At 43.1% G+C, this 18523-nt stretch overlaps 1 protein-coding gene and 1 long non-coding RNA gene across 4 annotated transcripts in view; one reads left to right on the top strand and one right to left on the bottom strand.

The window, feature by feature from the left end:
* LOC146171735 (uncharacterized) overlaps positions 1 to 15752 on the top strand; it is a 36715-nt gene extending 20963 nt beyond the window's left edge. Inside the window, exon 3 of the long non-coding RNA XR_014702752.1 lies at positions 15544 to 15752. This is a non-coding gene — a long non-coding RNA (uncharacterized LOC146171735). The remainder of the gene's footprint in view (positions 1 to 15543) is intronic.
* The window catches only part of LOC146171734 (uncharacterized), a 102875-nt gene that overhangs the window by 65403 nt on the left and 18949 nt on the right, over positions 1 to 18523 (bottom strand). The window lies entirely within an intron of this gene.

The following is an 18523-nucleotide window of genomic DNA, read 5'->3' as shown; positions in this document are numbered from 1 at the left end:
GGGACAAGAGTAATTTTTTGCACCGATACGATCAGTGCTAATGCAGGTAGCTTGAAAATGTTTGCATTGCAGAGGTACTGATTGCTTGCACGCGTTTTCTTGTTTTAATAAATGGCTTTTCGTGGGCCCTTTCAGTAACAATTCTACAGCAATTATGTGCGAGACGAGACACTTATTTAACACAGTTCCACTGTAAAGATATGAATGTAGCCTATACCATGTTTTGTCATAACTCACTAGGCACGTCAAGGTGTTAAATCATTTGCATGAAATGTCAACCACGATATTGCACATGAAAGAACTGAACAATTGACTGCTACAAACTTGGCTTGACACTGCATTTAATCTTTGTTTCATCAAGATTTCTGATAACAGGAAACTTTTTATGAGGCAGTTTGAGTCTAGAATCAATGTGTACCTGTTAGCAAGGTATTACTAATTGTACTGGTGTTATAAAATGCTTTGGAAGCAATAACGGGCACACAATTTATGCTCATAACTTGGAGGTGAAAGAAGTTTGCTCGTGAGAACTTTATGCAAAACTGTGCAAAATATGAGCGCTCGTTACATTTGTGCAGTTGTGGAAGATCTTAATTATTTCTTCCTTGTCCCTACATTTCACGCAATTACCTTTGAATCAAGATTGCTGAATAATTGAGCTATAATTCAGTTTGCAGCATGAAGTTCATACTTACCTAGAGAGCATGTACTATGGTTGCATTATCTAGCTCTCTTATTTTGCGCATTTTGAAACGCAGCTTTTGAAAGTTTTCACAAAGCCATGGCAGCACTCGCGCATCGTCAGAGTATCACCAACGAAACAGCCGCAGGCATCTGAAAAAAGCTGCAGTACGCTAGTCGTTTTAGAACAGCAGGCCCCGTCTCAAATATTAGGTTGTTTACAGCCTTGCCAGAGACGTGTGCTTCGGAATAAGCCCTGAGCTGCGTTCTAGCTACAACACCCGTATGGAGTCCTAAACGAAGGGTCATCTTTTAGTTATCACTGCATGGAACACACCGCGCCTACGCTGCTCGTCGTCCTCGGGTCTCCGTCCGCTGGTCCGAACCATGATCCACTGCCGAAGTTTACAATGTTCCTGATGATGAAAGCTCTATGGCTCCACTTTGATGATGTCCGAATTCAAAACCACCGTGTACAAGTTTCTTCCCGTGCTGCGCATGGTGCTGCGCCACAATGCGCCATGCTGCTAATGTCGCTGTGGTTGCGTTGTGTTGCTACGCTGCTACCTATTGACTGCCTGACTACTGTTCACATACAATCATGTGCCTTTAGACACATTACAAATTATTTTGTTTACTCGTCATAACACAAAATACAATATAATTCACTCCTTTGCGTGCATGTTTTGGAACAGTTAAATGTGGCTATATTTGACAGATTTTGTTTTTTCTCTTAGTGTCATTGATGTTATTTTGCAAGATGGCTGCGCCCAGTATAGCGAGCTCGCTATCTCCTCAGAATATCTCAGAGGTTTGTTTTGCTCCTCCCGGTTTTCAAAGCATTTCTTTTGAAATTAACCTTAAACGAGTGTGGAAACAGTTGCGCTGCAAGTTCACATTTTTTCCCAGCAATAGTGCTGAAGCGATGTTGGTTTTCTGATGACCACTTCAGGCACCGTCTGCTTCCACGTTAAGCCGGATTTTAAACTATTGGCTTTCGTGAATTGTCTTGTGCTTACGGAAATGCACTAAAGATATTTATGTTCTGAATGTATGCGGTTTTCACGGACGCGGTCCGCTGTTACCATAGGGTGTCTACGGCTGTTGCCGCATGTGTTGCCCGCAAGTACTTGGCTCTGGCTAGTAGCATAATGTTGATCCGAGTTTTAAAGCATCTGCCTGTCTGGTTTGACTGCACTGGCGCTAGATCCATATAGTTCTTTGGTGGTGCCACGAAATGTGCGTCATTAATTGAAGTTTCTACTGTTATACTTGTACTACTGCTTCGAGATTTGAGCGCTCATGCTTCAAACTGTTCGATTGAGACTTGTGCTGTCGGGCAAGTTGGTTCGACTTCAAGGCCAAAACGGACAACACACACGACTCAATTTCGTCGTTGCCTTGGCGCTGGTTGCCTAAATGATTATTTTTTATCCTTTACTCTGTAAGCGGTCACACATCGATGATAAGTATTTTTGTGGGGGTTTGGTATGTCGTTGCTATATTTATTTGTAGCTGTGGGGCCGACCAGTTGTAACTTACTGCCTCCCCCATTAGATATCCACTGCAAGGCAGTACAAACTACAATCGAAACATGCAAATTCTAGCTTTGTAAAACATATGTACACTTGGTTAGCAAGCCTGGCTTTTTGCTTGATGGTAATAGAGTGTTTTTGTAAATAGATGAAGAGCCGCAAAGTGGTTCGCTCTCCCTAAGCCAGGGAAGCCACATTTTGGTCAGTGTTTTTTTTTTCTTTAGAAATATCAATACAGCATACCCTACATACATACACCAGAGCAGATGCATGCAACTTTTTTTTTTAACCAAATTATAACAGCTCGTGCGTGCTGTTCAGATGTCATTGCCGTGCAGTAAACAAATTGAAGGAAATTGCCTGTCTTTGTTGAAATTGTGTGTTCTTGTGTTTTTCACCGGTACATTAGAAAATCAATAGTGCTTCAATCAGTTTGACTTCTGCTGTGTAATTTAAGACGTCATAAAGTCCTTGTTAAATTTAATACTGGAGTGCTCTGCCAGTAGTCATCTTAAATATTGTGGTTATCCAATCCTTTCATGCCACAACAAAAAGGAAACATACTAAATGTATATGCAGCATGAATGAAGACGAGAGTTCGGTTGCTAAGAAAGGGGACAGCTGAACAACTGCCATAATGTGGGTACAGAACTCTTCAGACTTGAGTTGCAGGTAGGATATGGCCTACAAAGCATAGTTCAAGGAAGGATGCTGACAATTGTTTGTTGCTGCTAGGTTAAATGTACCTTTTTGGCCCAGAAACCATAGTCCCCAGAGTTCATAACATTTTCACAACCATTTCAAGCTTATTGGTTCCATCAAAACCTATGGTGCCTACCAGGCTGTTTGATAACACACATCCACAAGCTTTTGTCTGTAGAGGGTGCTAGGAAGCTGCTAACAGATATGGCCTACAAAGCACAGTTAAAGGAAGGATACTGACAAATGTTCATTGCTGCTAGGTTAAATGTACCTTTTTGGTCCAGAAACTGTAGTCACCCGAGTTCAAAGTGCATGAATGCATATTCATGTGACAGCCCCACGATGCCTTCCTTGTTCACTTCTGTAAGGGATGCCATAGAGAGTAGCGGCACAGTTGATTTCAGAACTCCTCGGGTGTGTCAATTAGTAATTTTATGAAGCTGGTATAATTTCATCTCAGTGTGATGTTTGTATCTTTTGATAACAGCTTTTACCGACAAAGACGAAGGATTTGCATGAGATCCTGCGTAGCCCCTGTGCTAACATTTTTTTAGCCTTTAATGACCGCACCCTAGAACTCAGTTTGACTGAGCAGGAAGTACTAAACGTTTTCAGGTATGTTGATGATTTTCTAATAGTTGTTAAAGAACAGAAAGATTTGGCCTACACAGATGCTGTAAGCCCAGTTTTAGCCAACTTTCAAGAAGAGGGGCAGGGATTGTGTTTTACCCGTGAACTCCCTTTGCGAGGATATTTTCAGTTTAAGTATAGATTTAAGTATTACCTTGGGCGAGCATCATGTGTGTTGGCAATACTCGCCTCGAGCACGGAAGGAGCTGCTGCCTTATTCCTCGGCTCATTCAAAGACTTTGAAACGCGCTATTGCTAACCTCTGCCTTGGGTCTGCTCTTGTGAAGTCGTGTGAACATACTATGCAGGCGAGCTTTGAAAAGCAAGTGGATTGATTTGCTATGGCGGGGTTCCCAAGCTCGGTAATCACTGGTGATGCTGAAGCCTTCCTAAGGAAAACCAAACGTGTAATGTTCAAAAAGTCGTGCGAGACAAGAAAGTCAAGCGTGAAACCAGAAGTGGTACCCTATGTTCACAGGGTTCTGCACATTGTGAAAAAGGTTCCACGAAAGCTTGCACAATTATGCGCGCGCATTGCGAGCAATAAAAAGCAGGGCGCTTGCAGCAAAAAACATGGCAAGCAGTACGTGAAGTGCTGCATAGGAGTAGTATATGAGATACCACTGGCCTGCGGAAAAGCCTATGTGGGCCAATCGAGGCGCCGTGTGAATGACCGTGCAGCTGAGCATGCACTATCACAAAAAGAACCAGGAGGTGCACATCTTTCACAGCATTGTGCAAATTGCTTCGTGTGCAACCGAGCGGCAAAACATGCACCGGGGGAAAAAATATGCGTGCACTGAAAGATATGTGAACCACAGCTTCATGAGATAAAGATTCTGGGCAGAAGTAGAGATTTGAAGGCACGCGAGGTCTTGGAGGCGTTTCACATAAGAAAGAGACGGAAAGCGTGTGAGTGGTACATCGGTTCACCTTTTCAAGACCGAGATGACATATCTTGAACGGTTTGTTTAATGTGTTGTGTTGTTGTTCATGCGCATGCCTTAAAATTTCTATATATTTGCTGCCTTGGCAGTGAATAAAGGCCAGATGAATTCTCATTCTCTCTTGTGTCACTTCTTAGCACTATTATTTTCAGTCTCGAACAGTATGCACTATTTAGCCCAAACTGACATTCTTCTAAACCATTTAATCATGTTGGCTATAGGGGCCATATGTGACAGAAAATATATTTAGAAAGCTGTGTATTCATAAGTCACTGAGAACAAAATATATCAAAAAGGCTGCGTTAATCATATCTGGTTCACTTTTCATACCCTTCTACTTTAAGATGACAGACATGGAGTACGACTGAAATCGACAATATGCAGGGATTGTCTGCCAACTTGAGCATCACAAGAATTTTGTACCTTTTTTCCAGCTTTACAGGACACAATAACAGATTTTTTTGCAGATAGTGACAGTGTAGGGCAGTATTGTTTATGCATCCAGAAATTACGACACCAGAGCTTAATGGCTTTTGCTTGGTGCATGTGAAGAAATGAAGCAGGAATAAGTTCTTAACAGAGGTCCATATTTTAAGGCAATGAAATTGCTCATGGATGTTTTTCTCAATGTGAAAAATACAAGTTTATGTTAATGAAGCAATGAAACTGAATTGAAAATGAAAAATAAGTTATGTATAAACAAAGACGGAGGGTAAAAAAAGTAGGAAAGGAGAAGCTCGGAAGCACTTCACATTTTCCACTGTGGCCATGGAAAAAGTCTGGCTCTTCTGGACGATGACACCGGCTAGGCAATTTCCATCAACCTTAGCCTCAGACCATTTGTGCCAAGTGAACACCTTACTGCAACATTTCTAACTAAATACCACTATTGATGATACGTCTATGGAAAAGTTTCGCTTCTCGTCTTGCAACTCATTACATGATGGAGCTGAAATATGTTCCGCTTATAATAAAGTTGGCTATGAGCTTCTCACACTTTTTGACAGTTTTCACTGGTGCAGTATGCTACTGTGAATGGTACAGGCGCCCAAATCTTTAACTGGCGTGTGCGAGCGGCGACTTTTTTGTGCGTCAGCGCCATATTACGGAGCGAAGTTGGAAACAGGATGAGGCTAAGCGCATGCTCACAAAGCACGCTCAGCTGGACGGAACAGTCTGGCAGACGACGCATCCAGCTGAGCGTGCTTTGTGAGCATGCGCTTAGCCTCATCCTGTTTCCAACTTCGCTCTGTCATAGGGCGCTGACGCACAGAAAAGTCGCCGCTCGCGCACGCCAGTTAAAGATTTGGGCGCCTGTACATCTGGGCACTCTATTGATGTGCACTCCACTGGTGTCTTATTCATCACATGCAGTGTTTATTCCCTTCAAATTTAATTTATCCTAAGAGTGGCACAAGGTTGCTGCTGCAAGGTGCATGATGCAAACCAGCAACTTTCACTTCTTGTACTAGTGGTGAAAGTGTGTTGCTATTGCTAGGGGGAAGGACTGTACAACCAAGGCACAGCAGAAGCCAAATATTATAGTGATTGTGGATAATCCTGCCAGAATTCTAGTTCATCGCGACAGTTTGTCCATATCGTAACAGTAGCAACTAGTGGCTGCATGGGCAGCAAGAGCGCAGATATGCTGCAAAGGTTAAAACATGCCAATGATAGTACCTTTTTTGCTTCATGCACATTGGCTACAAATGAATTACTTCTTCTCTATTCCTCTATGTGAAAACAGTCACTGACTTTGTTTCATGCATTTTGTCTCGCTTAACTGATCAGTATAGACATATACCTTCACCGGACATGGCACTTTGGGCTGGTGGCAGAGAGAAATGGATTAATATATTGTAGCAACAAATTGTCATCACTTACTTTGCAAAAAAAAGAAACTTGCTTGTAGAAGTTGAACCCCTTATACCACACCAAAAGAGCAACAAAAAGCTGTTTAGTAGCCATGCAAATTAACGAAACAAAACTCGCGAGTGCAGTCAGAGGCAGCAGGTGGCGACGGGGCATAACGCAAACAAGATTGTTCTGAAATGTGCCACATGGCTGTCATTTATCGAAAAAGTAGCATACAAAAACAATGTTTCATACTGTAAAGGTCACTTCCTCTGATGATAATGCGGGCGATCTCCAAATTTGGAATTGGTTTCCAAGATCAAATAAAAAAGGGCGTGCATGTCATTCATGAAAGCGGACGAGTAACGAACTTTGTGCTTTACACATAACCAAACTTCAATCACAGCTGTTTCATTTAGAGCTTGCAGAAGCCGCACATTACTGTCAGTAGAACAAAACACGTCATCCCGAAAGCAGCCAAATGCTTTTGGTCTCCGCACTTTCATTTCATTGTCGCCTTGCGAAATGCACAAATCACTCTCACTGCATGCACGGCGGAACGTGTCTGCACGCAGTAGAGGCGGTCAGAAAGCACAGCTGCGGACGGTTTGCTTTTTTTTAAATGCAGGTCTTTTCTTCACCGGAGGGCGTAAGTAATACAGTCGTACCTTAGTGGGGATCTTGCCGAAATACAAGGCTTGGGTTACCTCATAAAATAGATCGCATTTCGGGGCCGATTTGCATGTAAGCGGTATGTAACAAACCTGCGTCTGAGCCACGAAGGGCTTCGTGGAGCGGCCTTGCGCCAGCGATTGAATCAATGCACAAATCGCATTTAGTTCATCCGGGGCAAGACAAGATGACTAGCCTCATGCGGTCTTTGGAGAAAACTCGCGGCACAAGTATAGCACAAGAGCGCGCACACACATCCACGCAACAACGCGCATCGCGCACTGCCACTGCTGCCACCACAACACGGGCGTCGAGAAGGTGTTGGCCGAGGCCCACGGGTCGCTAGCGTGGAATGGGGGTGTCGGCCGCAGCTCGTAACAGCCAGCCGACGGCCTCTTCTCCCTCTCCATTTTCGTTTTCCCCCTCGCGCCGCATCCATTTGTTGGGATCGGATATACGCGACAGGGTCAGGGTGCTTAGTGAATTTGGTATGGCAAGCACCGTGCAAAAAAGGAAGTGGTGGCAGTCCTAAAACTTTTACACTCTGCTAGATATAACTTTTTTTTTCAATATTTGGCAGTGTGTGGATCTTGCATGAAAATAGCAATTATCAGTCAATTTTGCAAATATATTCGGTGAAATCAGCTGTGCAATACAGTATGATGCTATATCTGGCTAGTTGCACATACATTTAGTTTTTTTTTTTATTCCGGAAGCTCGCCATAAGGCATATTATAAAAACCCATCTAAATTGTTTTCCATATGTAACCGAAGAAGGCTCTAGCTCTTATCGTTGTCGGTGAGCCATTTGGAGAAGTCCTCTTTCCTTGTTGCAGTTAGTCCTACTTCCTGCAGAATCTGACCTTGATGGTCCCTGCACAAGGGCACAGCAGGTGGCGAACATCCACTTCTGCAGCTGGTGTGGAACACTTCGGGCGTGTGGCGGGTCCGATGTCTTCTTGAGATTCCCATCGGCATGTTACCGATGGGGTAAGGGCTGCCCCAGCTCTTATTCTTGTTTCTTGCTATTGTTGTCTGCAGTACTAAAACCTGGCTCATCTCCCTGGTATATGAAGTAATCAATTACAGGCTCTTGCATCCCAAATACCCATATATTTGAACCTTTGAACAACAACAGCATCTGGGGACATCACATGCAAAGATTTGAAAATACGCAAACAGACAGGCTAAAGTGACACTCCAAGCTAACCTCATGGTGTCATTACGTGGTTGACTGCTGCCATGCGCAAAGTACAGATATGTCTGAATTGTTCTTTATATGCCACAGAGCTAGACGTTGATAATGATGGCAACAGGTAGGGCCAGTACCTCGGGGTGTATGTGGTGTCACTGTATTAAGCAGATTCCATTTCCTTCCAGATAATAGGTTCCAAATTTACAAGAAGTGGCTCATATATAAATGTAGCCCTTAGTCGAGTGTAAAAGGCACTCTATATTTCCTTGGTATGTATGATCAGGTCGTTTAGGCTTTTTGAGAAAATGTATTGCATAAAAGGGCTGCCTTTTCTCAGTATTTACACTCGGCAAAGTGCTAGACTGCATTATGCAAAGATAGTCTGCAGTCTACCTCTCCCTTCTTGCCACCCTGCTGAAAGATATCTGTTGTCTGCCTGTAGCAATGCATCCGTCTGTTATTTCAGGCTACTAGGGAAAGTGACACTATGCACAGGCAACCGTAATAAGCATACTTATTGCGACCCCACTAGCAACGTAAAGCAATTTGCCTTTACAGTGGTCTTGTTTATGCTCTTTCAGCTAATTGCTTGTCTTTTCATGATGCTATTTCCTTACACCTCCAGTTAAGATCACTGCAAAATTGCCATATATGTGCTCTGGGGGTGAAACCGCAGCCATCTGCTGGGAAATAAATCACATGACTGCATTAATTTTGTAAGAACTGAATCTGCAGTTTTTACCACACATTAACAGTGCATTAGAAAGACACCAGTATCAGTTCTGAATGAAAAATGTAACCCTTACTAAATTTTATGGACATACGCAAGTGGAAAAGCGCTGGCCTTTACACATTCCTTAAACTGACCACTGAAAGTCAGCAACAGAGCTATCTATAGATACATACACCTTCACATTGTCTTTGTTTACTGTTAAATATGAATAAAGTCAGATATTCAAGCATTCAGGTGCCTGACGCAGTCATTGGTTGTGGGTGTGCCGCTTTAGGAATGCAATAATAAAGCAGTTGAGGTGTTCACGGCAGCTGGTGGTAAGGTGGGTCGGCGTTTTTGTCATCAACCCTCAACAGTTAAAGGCTAACCAAGCACATGTGCATGCAGAACATCAATTGTACGCATAGTTTTTGTTTAAAGCATTCTAGCTGCACATCGAGCTTTAAATAAACTGATACCCAGTCGCCGTTGCTCTACTTTTGAAGCAACCTTTCTGCACAAGTAGATCTGCACATACCAACAAGCCTGGTAGGAAGTGGCTCTTTAGCATAACACCATCGGCTGCTGTCTAGTTTCAATTGATGAGTGTGCACTGCTCTACCTACAAAGGAGAGGTGCCGATTATTTGGTCTGTGTGCTATCTGCACACTCCAGTAATGGAGAAGGTGCAGATCCAGTTGGGCAGGTGACACATTGTCATGTGACCAGTTCGGCTAACAAAGCATACTCCGTGGCTCGTATTCAAACTTCTCAAAGCCCTGTTAGTGGTTGATCACTGCCAGTGTAGAATAGCATGAGTGAAGCTGCTGCTACCCTGATTCTGCTCACACTTCAGAAGTTTTGCCTAGCCGGCACACTAACGGACCGACTGATTGACCTTGTAGCCTGTAAGCATGTGCTCGGGCAGTGGTTAACTTTACTAGTGCTTCTGATTTATAGTTTCTTGCACTGTTTTTTGCATGCTCGACACTTTCTTTGAGGATGATAATGAGAGTTAGGATGTACTCTGATCTTCATGCATGTTTTGACAGTAGGGTGACTTTATGGTGCATTGTTGTTCATTGTAACAAAGCAGGGTAACCTCAGTAGTTTTTTTTGTCTCAAACTCAAGGCTATAAACACATATTTTGACAGTAGCTCCACCCTCGTTCACAATAAGCATTTGTTATAGCTGAGGCCAATATAGGCGGGCTCTACTTCAGAGCTACAAAAAAGTAGTGAAACCAGTACCAACAAGTTCCATAGGTACTCACTGGTACCAAGCTGCCGAGGATTTTCTCTTTAGTCTGACATATCGAATACACACACATGTGGCAGCTGTTAAATTAGGTTTAAAAAAATAAAAACAACAGTAGGCGATAATGCATAAACAAATTCATCTTCTTGATTGCTGTAGGTAATGCATCTGGGGTGGAATGAAAAAACTCAGTAAGAACAGAGAGCTTGGGAAAAAAATAAACTGCACTCCTAAGACATCGACAAAGAAAGAGATGACAACACAGCGCTTTGTCCTTGTCTCAAGAGTGTGGTTTTTTTTTCCCCCCTAGATGAACTACCAGCTAGCTCACTTTTCCACCCTTGCAGGAACAGAGACCACCTTAAATCGACGTGGTGCTACAAATGGAAACCAAGTCCGGAAGGAAAGCAGGTGTTAAGAAATCTCAGAAAAATAAATTAAACCTAATTTTAAAACCTGCAGGGATACCTAAAGTCTGCCTTTAAGGGTATGCTGCTAGTTGCTTCATCACTGATCCATTTATTTCAAACATTTATTAGCATACAGTGATAAGCTACCACATTATCTGAAAGACAACCTGACATAGATATATATACTTGCTTTAACAACATTGTACAAAAGTGCGACTCGGAGGGGCTTGATTGCCATCTCACCCTTCAATCGTAAGGAGCTCCTAGCAATTCGGCATCTCATGCGGCCTCATGATGCCACACAACTAACACCAAAAATCAATGCCTGACCCACAAAAATGTCACCTGCTTATTACCAAATGCTAGAACCCTGCTTATGACTATTTGCTCACGACATTGTCAATAATAATGCAAGATTTTGGGGAGAATGGGGCCTTCAATACTGTCACATTAAAAATAAATGACCAGAAGCACATCAAGAACGGATAAAGTAATAAATATAAATTACGTTTAAGAGACATTTGTCACACTTACTCTTCTTTTTTATTGTTAGTTTCCGCATACGTGCTGCCTTTTCACTGCACTTAAGTTATCTCATTAGCCTAAGGGGCGCCCGAGCGTGAAGCCAGCTCTTGCATTTTTCTGTGTGTAGGGGGGGGGGGGGCTACTTTTGGTTGCTCCAGAATGAGTTCATTTTTTCTCGACGATATGCTGCTGGATGCCAGACTCTCACAAGGACGATTTAGTGCGGGCTGCGCTTGGGTAGCTAGCAGACGACAGAGGTGATATGGAAGTGGTGAGCATGTGCGGTACTTCATTGAACACGACATATCGTACAATCTCAAGGATAGTGCTTATTTCTGCCACTCGTGGTGGACATCATGTGTGTCTTTCCATTGCCATTGTTTACTTATTTTGTGTATGTGGGGCAACATATCTCTTCTCACCATTTAAAAGTGCATATGTTTGCGTCATACTATGCGCATTAAGCCGATTGATTTGTAAAATGTGTTTCATCTCTCAAGTCCATACTCGGTTTATTTTACATAGCTTGCTATTTTAGGGCTTTCTCGAGCTTTAGCGCAGATTGCAGCTCCCCGTGCTTAGTCAGGAGGCATATTAATTCGTACATGCACATCAGTATCATGAGTGCACTCATTTTTCACATCTTCACTTCATTTTTCTGCAAAGTGGAAAAAGGACGTGTTTTGGAAAACACTCAAATATTTGAGAAATGACCAATGCATGCACTATCTATCACTTTTCTCGTTCCCAGTCTTCCCCATGTGAGCCATCATGCATGGACACCAACATGCAAGGACTGTCACGTTGGTCATGCTAGCGGTTTCTCCACAGTGACGGCACAGCACACACCATTGGCTGCTTTTGTACCAGCCCCAATTGCATAAAGAATTCAAACCTGCGGTGTGCAGCTTAACTTTTATTTATGGTAGAGGTGCTTGCATATTAAAAACATTGTTATCGACGTTATGCATGGATGACTGCATGCAACAGACACACTTTCGTGTCAGCTCTACCACATAGTGTCCTCTTCCCCAGATTGATTCCTAAGACTGCACTGCATTCCCATCCAGCAATGGAGCCAAAGTTCGAGCTTCACCGATGCTGGCATCGACAAATCCCATTGATGCTCTCTCTCTCATGCTCCCTGTTTCCGCACTCCTTTTATGTTGAGCTTTGAGAAACTAAAATCAGCTTTAAACCTGTGCCCTTTTAGCCATTTAAAGCTGTGTCTAGCTGGGTCAAAGCTATTGCATGACCTTTCAATTTTTTTTTAACATAGGTTTTGTGGACTCCTAAAATCGTGACTCCCATATGAGAAGCATTGCTTTCTGATGACTGAAGTGAAACATGATAGTGCATGCATGTGGTACATCTCAAATATATCTGAGCTATTACCAGAGCATGCCCTCATTTCCACTGCATCGAAAAATAAAATACCATACACTCAGATTGTGCTTTACACATTGACGATATGCTTGCATGAATGTGCATGCCTGAACATGTACTGAGGCCTATGATCTGCTGTCACACTCGAGAAGGTCATTAAATGGTACCATAAAATAAGCCGAGGCTATGCACTTGACAGATGAAAGATATATAGGGAATCAGAGTTCAGCGAGTTCATTATGAAATAGAAATCTGCAATTGTCAGTTGCCTGGTGGGAAAGAGTGCCACATGCATATTATACGTATATAAGCAGCGACAGCTGAAAAAGATACCATAGGTGGGCACCATGGATCAGCTAAGAGCACCTATGATGCCCTCGGATAAAAGAAATGTCGCATGATACTCCCCTGTCCTTCTAGTCAGTTTAAAAATAGTGCATAAATTTTTCACTTCCATATCACCTCTCCATTGTCTGCTAGTTGGAGGGCTGCAGCCAGCATAAAATAATCCTGGCATGTCTGGCTGCCAGTAGGTACAAACAAGACAAATATGAATAAAAATTTGAAGCGTTGCTTTATGCTTTCGCTGGCTGCTGGCTTCCCTTATGTAATTTGTCATTTGATAGATTTCATTACTACAAAAGCAGCGTCACTTCAAAATTTACGTTGTCATGGTCTTGCTTGAGTGGCAGTATTAACTTAAAATTGCATAGACACCATAATAATGCCACAGCATTCATGGCTTTATTCTGAATATAGTCTGATATAGGCATTTTGAGCAAAAATCATGGGCATATCTCTAGCAGGTGGTGGTTGGCTGGTGACATGGCTGGACACTGCTCAGTGGTTGTGCACGTCACGAGTCTACATGACACGGCTAAGTTGGCAGATAGGAATTCTGGCTTTAATCAAGCCATTAAATGTGCCCGAGTGACCTAGGGGTGGCATGTCTTTGTCTGGATCCAAGGCTCTTTGGATCCAGTCAACCAGGCATCCCCAGGTGACTCAGGCAGGTTCAGATGGCTTGGTTAAAGCAGGTCTCTATATCTTTATGTGGTCTAACATAATGTGATGGCTTACAACTGTGTTAATGAGTATGCACAACATAATAGAATAAATTGTGGAGTTACCCATTTAGCCTGTAGTGAAGTGTCTGCACATGAATGAGAATCCACACGGAAGCCCCAATGTGCTCCATCATACACTTAAGGTAGAGTTTAAAGTGCCCCCGATTTTTTTGTGTGTTGTCTTTGTAACAGTGGGCATGACTATACATGGATTACCACATAGTATTTGTTTATGGCTGCTAAATAATACAATCTCTCCCATCATCTGTTTCAATTTCAACGCCATAGCAATGGCTGTGTCAGAAATCAGTATAGGTCATGGAAGGCATGAAAAACAAGAAACTGCAATATCTGCTTCATGATTTTATTCACTATATCGCTGAAGCTTGCCTGGTTCAGGAACAGTCATCACACCGAACGTGCCTTTATGACCTTCCTGATATTTGACACAAAAGCCTTCTTCACCTGGATTCTGAATATAACTAAACTCAAGGATTCATTCAAGTTATTAACACGAAAGCGTCACTTCGCTATGTTCACAGATTTCTGTTCGTAGACCGCACCCGCAAAATCGTGTCCGCAGCAGTTGCGAGTAATTAAGAAACTTGAGAGGTTAATGAGTGGTGTCAATCGATAGAGGCTGACATAATGTTGCTGCCGAAAAATAGGCCAATAAGCTAGTTAGGTAATTAATTACAGGCAAAAAATGTAAAAGTTCTCTGTAGCAGTTGTGAGTAATTGAGAGATGGTAGAGGTTAATGAGTAGTCCAACTGATAGAGGGTGACGTAGTGTTGTGTTGAAATAATAATTAGGCCAATAAGGTAATTAGGTAATTATTAGAGGCAAAACATGCAAAATCATGTCCATAGCAGTTGTGAGTGATTGAGAAATCATAGAGGTTAATGAGTGGTGTTAATCGATAGAGGGTGATGTAATGTGTGCAAAAAAATTATTAGGCCATTAAGGTAATTAGGTAATTAATTAGAGGCAAAAAATGAAACAGTAAAGGCAAAAATGGTCTCATTAGCTAATGGCTTGGCGCCACATTTGAATGTATCAAATACTAAAATAATTAAACCAGTGAACTAAGGTGACTTCAAGGATGTGACATCACACAACCTGAAGTCAAGCTAAAAAAGGGCATATGAAGGGATTAGCATGCAATTTCATGCAATTTCAAAGTACCAAGGACTAAAGTAGTTAAGGCAGTCAATTAGAGTGGCGTCAAAGGTGTGACGTCACGCAACTGGAAATAGAGTTGAAAAAGGACATAGGAAGGGATTGTGCAATTTGAAAGTACCAAAGACTAAAATGAATAAACAAGAAGTGGATAATGTGAGCTAGAGGCTGTGACGTCACGCAACCAACCGGAAGTCTAGCTGAAGAAGGGCATAGGAAGGGATTGGTGCACAATTTGAAAGTACCAAATAAAATGGGTAAACAATAAGCGAATTAAGCAACCAACAGCAGATTCTGTGCTTTTGCATTACTCCAATTGAGATTCTGCAGCGCTCTTTTTAGTTGTAGATGGATGCCACTCTGCAGAAGCGGCCTCAGTAAACTCCAGAGGGAGTGGAGGTTCACCAGTACAGCTGCACGTGTTCTACATTCAAAGCCAATGCTCAAGCAACAAATAGTCCAGTGCAGGCCAGGCTTGTGTTTAGCCTCTGAGGGACTAGCATAGTGGTATTCCCAATTGAGGTATAGCAAATTGGCAGTCAGAATAAACGAGGTATGTGGATTTCTAGATCACTAGCTTTGTTTAATGATTTGGAATGAAAAGTCTACACTTGGTCATGATGTGCCACTGCTAGGGCATACCTAGGTGGCGACCCCAGGCCTTCACACCAAGTTTTGTTTTGTTGCATTAGCTGTAGGTTAAAATGAAAACTTGAGATTAGGAGTATGTTTAGTTGCTTATAATAGTTTGCTTTAACCTTCCTTGCATTGTTTTTATTCTATATGCAGGCACCTGGAAAATGCAAGGATATCTTGAGCGGCTTCACTCGGCTCGGCAAGCTGCGATGTGGTCGAGCGGCAGGATCACTTGATTAAAACTTTGCTCACAGGATCACTTGGCTTGTAACAGTGTTCTGGGCATCTAATGCCAAGTAGACTGTGGTGTCGAAAACACTGATGGGCCTAGACCTCACAGAGCACATCCCAAATGTATTGCTGGCATGCACAGCAATTGAGAAAATAAAAGCTGTCATCAGCATGCTTTTGCGTCCCTATTTATTGAAGCACCGATTTCACATCACAGACTGTTGTGTGTATGGTGCAAGAAATGTGGAAAAAATTTGGTCACAAATATTGAAGTTTGTACAGTGAAGCAAAATTTGTTCATTCACCATTGAACAGTGTGTAGTGGAAATACTGTGCACCATTTTGCAGAGGAAGGTATGGCCAAAGTGAGTCCTACAAAACATATAGCTGGAACTGGTTTAAAAAATGGTAGGATATATAAAACAGGCCATGAAATTTCATCAGAAGGAGTAAAATAAAACTCCTTCAAGGAGTACAGGCACTCCTATCAGGAGTCCTTGAACTCTTCCTGGAAGAGTTGTAGAACGCTACTACAGTGTGTAGTATTACTCCTTTCGGAGGAGTGCCTTTACTCTATTCACAGGAGTAGCGCAGTACTCCATCAGTGGAGTCCGATTACTCTATGGCTAGAGAGAGTTCTTTTACTCAGGAAAAAGGAGTCGTATATGGGACAAGCGAAAACTCCTCCAAATGGAGTTCTAGTACTCCTGTTCTTAGAGTGTGCCCATGCCACAAAAGTGTAATGCGATGATCAATGACAGTACTGGTACCGACAGCTGATCAGTTATCAAAGCTTATGCTACGCCGCACGTTCAGACGACAAGGATGGTCGACTCTGGCAAAAACAAAACCCAGATCTGCCACTCCAAGCAGCCTGGAGTAGAAGTTGCAGTGAAGGCATGCTCGTGAATATGGCAGTTAGTCTTACCGCCATATTCATGACTGCGCCTTCACTCAAACTTCTACTCCAAGTGGCCCCGAGGCCCCCCCCCCCCATTTTTCGTTTCAGAAAACAACCTCCACTCGAATAACTCACACAGTGGCAGAGAGAAGTCGAGTTTTCTCAAGAATCTCTAGTCCGCAACGACGCTGCCTTGGCTGCTCCTCGACCACTCCACTTGTAAACACTGAGGACATCACATCGTTTGCTCGCTGTGTGGACTTTGTTCTACTGGTATACCGAACGTTTCACGAAAGTGGATACGAGGTTGCACCAAACCTTTCTCTAAAGCATTGGCTGAAAGTGACAGTGACCCGGGACATCTGGCACGCTTTTGTTTTACAGGTGTGGCTGTGGCCTCCTGCTGCTCGTGCCGCTCACGTGCCGAGCTTTTATAACTGTGATGAGCCACCGGTACCAGTACTGTAATTGATTATCGCATTACGCTTCTGTGGTGCAGGTACATTTCAAGTTGTTGCCGATGAAGTGAACAACTTTTCAAAGCCTACTGAGTGCAGAGTGTAGGCGCGCATTTCATGGTTAATGGTGAGCTCGCTTGCAGGCGGACTCGAGCGGTGGTGGAGGCGCACTCCTTCCATAGCTCGCCCTTTCTGATGAACGGCAGTGAACTTGTCGTGGGGGAACAACATGTCGCATGCAGTAAGCTGGGGGGCACCGAAGACACGGTGGGGCTGTGCGGACATTAGTGCTGCACCCCACGCATCAATGGCTTGCCTGTCACCTGAGGGTACGTAGTGCGACTTCGGATGCGTGGCACTGTCAAGGGAGCGCATTGGTGTGCTTGTCCTATGGAAGGATTTTCGCTACCAGTGACGACATGCTCTTCAAGCACTTTTTGAAATAGGGCTCTGAATTCAGTGTGCATGCACTGAAACTCACCGTGAAGCAGCATGCAGGTTTTCACCATTTGCCCCCGAGCCCTCTGAAGGCCAGTAATGTTCGTAGAAGGTGGCGGCTTTTACTTTTTTTTCCAATGTATTTTGAAGTCTGTCAAAGCATGATAATAAAAAAAAGGCATAGCGGCAAAGGGCGAGAACATCTTACACCAAACAAATAAACCGAAGTATTCACACCATTTCTCAAAGTCTATGTCATGTTCTGCATAAACTCTATGTCACCAGTAGCGACTGTTGCCAGGCGCAAAAGCATTTTTGGCCATTTTTCACAGCCACCCTTTTCATCCAGCCCGCAAAACAAGTTGCACTATGCTGTTACCATCGAACTTGCTTGCGAAGGTTGTTTAGAAGACTCAACATGAAAAACTAAGTGTGCTACTTTAGCACACAGTTCTCGGGCCAAAAGTACACCTCAATCTCATCCCCATATGCCATTTGCACTGCTTCGAGTGGAGAGAGAACTTGTCGGAGGAAATGCCGAGTTGGATTCATAAATCCAAATTGGTCCTGCAGTGGAGGAGTGGCTGTGTTCTCCACTCCACGCGCTGGTGGTGGAGCGTCGAGTTGAGGCACATGTGAATATGGGCATTAGTAGGCATTCATGTGAGAAAACCGTTGAGAACTTACAGTACAAGAATCAAACTGAACTTGCTGAACTATATTGCTGAGACTTTCAGTTTGCACATCCTATTCCTATTATACCTGCAAGTGCAGTTGCAGGCTTTCATGGCACCATTAAAATGTTCACAGCGCCACCTGGTTCGCATTCAGTGGGAGCACCCATTTCATGGCAGTTGTATCAACACACGAAGCTCATGATAATTTTTGATGGCAATGTTTGTACCTCCAGCCATCAGTCAGGATTTTAATTGAGATGTCCCCAGTTTTGTGAAAAGGTTTTTTGTGGGTAAAGTTATTGTTGAGCACCTGTTGGGAGCAGCTCGGCTCCACAGAAAATTTCAACTGTACTGATATTTTGAAGTATGCAATTGTATGTTACCAAAGCTTAACTTGTTTCGTTTCCTGTTTCTTCCAAATTCGTTTG

This window comes from Amblyomma maculatum, unplaced genomic scaffold, assembly GCF_055883805.1.
Source record: "Amblyomma maculatum isolate TAMU_Amacu unplaced genomic scaffold, ASM5588380v1 scaffold_18, whole genome shotgun sequence".
In the NCBI taxonomy this organism is placed as follows: Eukaryota; Metazoa; Arthropoda; class Arachnida; order Ixodida; family Ixodidae; genus Amblyomma; species Amblyomma maculatum.
This window is presented reverse-complemented; position numbering and strand designations above follow the sequence as displayed.